This window comes from Dromaius novaehollandiae, unplaced genomic scaffold, assembly GCF_036370855.1.
Source record: "Dromaius novaehollandiae isolate bDroNov1 unplaced genomic scaffold, bDroNov1.hap1 HAP1_SCAFFOLD_37, whole genome shotgun sequence".
Classification (NCBI taxonomy): domain Eukaryota; kingdom Metazoa; phylum Chordata; class Aves; order Casuariiformes; family Dromaiidae; genus Dromaius; species Dromaius novaehollandiae.
The window spans coordinates 12,669-17,761 of record NW_026991398.1 but is presented as its reverse complement, the minus strand read 5'-3'; positions in this window follow the sequence as shown (position 1 = coordinate 17,761).

Here is a 5,093-nt window from a genome sequence, read left to right as displayed (position 1 = left end):
TTGGAACTCCCTTATCTTCCCAGCTTGAACCAGTTCTGGGGCCTCTTTTACTGAACTAAGTGAAAGTTCCTCATGTTCTCTGAGTGCAGCCTAAGGCTGCAGCAAATTTAGCTCCTCATGCTAAGCCAGTTTTATAGAAGTTGTGCTAAGCGGCTACCTCTAGACAGCCCCAGTCCAATATTCTTTAACAGTCTCAAAGTCGCTCCACCAGAGCAAGCAGACACTGGCACATGCCTGGACCACCTCTGTCTCTTCAACTGTCACCAGATGTTTGTGTGAGGGCAACTGACTCCCACCCTCCATCTCCAGTGATTGTAATGGGAGCTTAGACAAGGAGCTCCCAGGCAGACCCCTCCGTTGTGCTCACTTCAGTTTTGGCAAGGGGAATCCCACCTCCTGTGTGTTTGTGGAGTTCACAGGAGTTAGTTGAATCCCACTGCATCCCAGGGGCCTCTAAAGTGGCATGAGATGCCCAGACTGACTCATCTGAATCAACACCTGAACCATGGGAAAATGAGCTCCCTTCCTGTCCGCTTCTAGCTGTCCTGCCTAGTTAAGAGATGGAAATACGGATTTCCAGGGTGGGAACTTTCCACCTCTCATAGAGAACCATCCTGTGATGAAACAAGTGACAGTGCTGTAGCTGGTCTCTCTGTATTGTTTAGGGAGGGACCAAAGGTGATTATTTTGCTTTACATCAGGGAACATTTCCCAGGAGGAGGGAGCACAAGGGACAGAGACATTCAGGCCCTCAGCTGGACCCTGCTCCTGAGCAGGGCCAGGCTCCTGGGATGGAGGGAGCTCATGGCAACCTGGCAGCACTGCCCAGACACAGCTGTGTGCAGGAGCAGCTCCTCTGCCAAGAGCAGCAGGGCTGTGGGCACTGCCTGCTGCTGCTGACAGGAGATGAGAGAAGGCAGAGAGAAGTGCAAGGCAGTGTGGAGTGGGAGAGTGGCTGACAGTGCATTGTGGGAGAAATCTTCACAGCCCTGAACACAGTAAGTCTCTGGCTGCAGGGCAATGCTACTGAGGCTCCTGAAAGCCTCCCAAAAAAGAGAGAAGCAATGTGGGATTTTTAATAAGAAATGAAAATTTTTATTTATTTATTTTCCTTTAAAAGTCTCTCCTAACTTGTCAATGTCTTTTCCTCCTTGGACAGTCCCCCACAGCCAGAGGGAACAAATGTTGAACAGCAGCTCCTTCAATGAGTTCCTCCTCCTGCCATTTGTGGACACACGGGAGCTGCAGCTCTTGCACTTCTCCCTCTTCCTGGGCATCTACCTGGCTGCCCTCCTGGGCAACGGCCTCATCATCACAGCTGTAGCCTTCAGCCACCGCCTCCACACCCCCATGTACTTCTTCCTCCTCAACCTCTCCCTCCTCGACCTTGGCACCATCTCTGTCATGGTCCCCAAATCCATGGCCAATTCCCTGTGGGACACCAGGGCCATTTCCTACTCAGGATGTGCTGCCCAAGACTTTTTCTTTGTCATCTTTATGTCAGCAGAGTATTCTCTCCTCACAGTCATGGCCTATGACTGCTTTATTGCCATCTGCAGACCTCTGCACTACAAGACCCTCATGGGCAGCAGAGCTTGTGTCAAAATGGCAGCAGCTGCCTGGGCCAGTGGTGTTCTCTATTCTCTCCTGCACACTGCTAACACATTTTCAATACCACTCTGCCAAGGCAATGCCCTGGACCAGTTCTTCTGTGAAGTCCCCCAGATCCTCAAGCTCTCCTGCTCAGACTCCTACCTCAGGGAAGTTGGGGTTATTGTGGTTAGTATCTGTTCAGGCTTTGGGTGTTTTGTTTTCATTGTGCTGTCCTACGTGCAGATCTTCACTGCTGTGCTGAGGATCCCCTCTGAGCAGGGCTGGCACAAAGCCTTTTCCATGGGCCTCCCTCACCTGGCCGTGGTCTCCTTGCTCATCAGCACTGTCATGTTTGCCTACCTGAAGCCCCCCTCCCTCTCCTCCCCAGCTGTGGATCTGGTGGTGGCTGTTCTGTACTCGGTGGTGCCTCCAACACTGAACCCCCTCATCTACAGCATGAGGAACAAGGAGATCCAGGAGGCAGTGAGGAAACTCTTTCAGCTGGTACTAGTTCAGCAGCAATGAGCTGCCCATCTCTCCTCACAAGCAATTCCCCATTTATCTCCAGCAGCTCTTGTGCATTGTGCATTCTGTCTGTGATAGTCACATTTGTGCACAAGTTTGGATTCCTCCCACTTCTCCAAAGTCGCAAAGCCCATCTGTCTAACCCAGAGGCCTTCTGTAAATCTGCCTATCACTGTGTCAGAGGTGGCCTCCCAAGTAGCATCTCTGTAATAAAAGGGGTACTACTTAGTACTGTACCTGAACAAAAGGCTCTTCTTCCCATGCTGGAGCCAAGAATGCGCTCAGGGAATTGCACCCCAAAAGGTCCTGTTGCTGTGCTTGGGATTTCCATTGGCTAAGGGGGATGCGTGCAGAGGGTGATATGCGAGGGAAGGAGGGCTGGAGGGAGCCCTCACTTGTGGGTGCCCAGTGCCCCTGGAGAGGGTGAGTGCTCAAGAGGTCTCTGCTGGGGACTGTCCCACCTATTAGAGGGCTGGTGACAGATGTCCATCCTTCTGGAAGGGAGTATGGAGCCACCCAGAGAGCACAGGACATCTCCAGGGGCAGCGTGTGCCTGGGATGGGCAGTGAGTGGAGACTCCCAAAACCAAGTGGAGTCACCCAAAGGTAAAGGGCCAAACCAGGGAATGCACCAAATCAGGGCTCTGCAGCCTCAGGAGAGGCAGTGGGCTCGGTCTAATGACATTCCTGAACACCTCCTGAGCAATGTGAAATGTCCTCTGATTGCTCCAAGCATCTTTCACAGCCACAGACCCTAGGGAGGGGCTAGTCAGGTGCAATGATGCTGGTCCAGCTGGGTCTGCCCTCACCAGCACGGCCAGTGAGGAGTCACCCAGGACCACTGCACATCTGCTTGCCCTGCAGAGCAGCACCGCAAGCCCAGCGCCCTGCAGGGAGCAGAGGACAGAGGTGCAGGAATCGCCGGCCAGGCCAGCACGGACACACTGACCTGGGGAGAGGCTCTCTGGGGAGCAGGGAGGTCTACAGAGAAGAGTGAAGGAGCAATTGTGTGCTTGTGGGGAGGAATAAATGAAAACCTGTTCCTGTGTGTGTCAGCTCCGGGCAGGCTGCCCTGTCACTGGAGCTGCCTGAGGAGCCCCGGGGCCAGGACTCTTGTGCTGCCCTGGGGAGAGGGGCTGCCCAGAGGGGCTGCAGGCAGCCAGGGTTAAGGATCTCTGGTCATGAGAGCAGTGGAGACATGGAGTGCCTGGCCTCCATTTCCTTGTGCCATTGCTGGTCCCCAGGTGTGGGGCTGATGGGGAGGCTGACACCCCTCTGTGCCCCCCAGCAGCTGCTGTGCCCTGCAGAGGGGCTGGGGCTGTGGGGTGAGTGCCCAGAGCTCTGCAGCCCCCTGCCACAGGCACTGCTGTGGGGCCACCCCAGCCTGGTCTGCTGTGCTGGGTGGGCTGGGGAGAGGGCAGGGGAGGTGGGGAGAGCTGGAGAGGGTCTGGTCTGGTCTGGAAAGGGTCTGGGAGAGGACAAATGCCAGCAGGCAGCTCCTGCGTGTGAACGGCAGTGTGGGAGCACACAGCCATGTGCTTGCAGGCAAATGCAGGTCTGCTGGGAAAGGCAGCAGGACATGGTGGGTGCAGACTACAAGAGCCCAGGTAGTTCCCTGTGTTGCACGGACACAGTGGGGAAGCTGCCCCAGGGCCATCGTCCCAGAGCAGCCCCTCACATCACCCCTTTCCAGCACTGGCTGCTCACCCAGCTGTGGGGTGGTCCATGGCCAGCTCCATCCTGCTGCAGGTCTCCGTATCCCAACAGAGGGGAAAAGGCCAGCCTTGCAGGGCCTCTCTTCTGCACCAGACACCAGCGGATCCTGGAGCATACCACTGGCTGGGCAGTGGGTGGGGCATCATTTAGGAGTCATTTAATGACAGCAGTTGCCATGTCCAAGGCATCTGGTTGCAGCTCCAGCCAAGCTCTGGCTTTCCTCACTCCATCCCTTCGTGCACGGACAAGGTCTTGATGCTCCCCCTGGGCAGCCCATGCCCCTTCCACCCTCTGAGCACTTCCACCCCAGCACCTTGAGCACTGGTGCTGCTGCCAGGGCAGAGGTGGAGGATCTCCCAGAGCGGCTCCTCAGGGAGCTCCCCAGGGAAACGTTGTGCCCAGCCCCATCCTCAGCCCCAGCCCCAGTGTGGCGGAGGGGAGCTGTCCTCTCCCGACCCACCCTGGCGGTGCCAGCCCCAGGTGTTGGCTACATGTCCAGACTTCACTAGGAGACACTCTGGGTCGATCTCAACTAGAGAATGTTGCTGTCCCTTATTCTGAAAGTGGGAGAATAATAATCCAAATAAATAAATAATCCGAAAAAAACCACCACCCTTTCAAAGCAGAAATGCTTGTTTACTATTGCAGTCTCCACCTTTCAGCTACACTCCCGAAACATCTTCCATTAGCCATACAAGATTTATATACAAGAAAATTACAGGAAGAGATGTGGTTCATCAGGGCTTTTGCATTTTAATGATCCCCATGGTGGATTTGGTGCTGAGTCCATGAACCGCAGCTCCTCGCAGGATATTGCAGAAAATGTTCCAGAAGTCAAAGAAGCAAAGCCCAAAGTTTCTTTGAGTGTTAGTGGGTCCCATTGAAAGCCATGAGCAACAAAGACTCCCCAGGGGCTGATCTGAGCAGAGAATTGTGATCACTGACTACAAGCAGGCAAAGGAAATGTGCAGGTGTTTCTAATGCCAAGTCAACCTTGATGTGTTTGATCAAGCAAAATGGGCAAGGATGGACACACAGCCCCTGGGAAGGCAGATCCTTTTCTCTCATGTTTCCCAGGGCTCTTCCTGGGGGCGGGTTGCAGGTGGGGGTGCAACAATGCTGAGTGCAGGACAATGACATGACACCTCTTGGGGTCCCCTGGGGGACAAGCGGCCCTCAGGCTTGCCTGTGCCCTTGACTGTCTCCACCACAGGCTGTCCTACACTGTCCCATGCCTGCTGCTGTGTCCCTGCACACTGT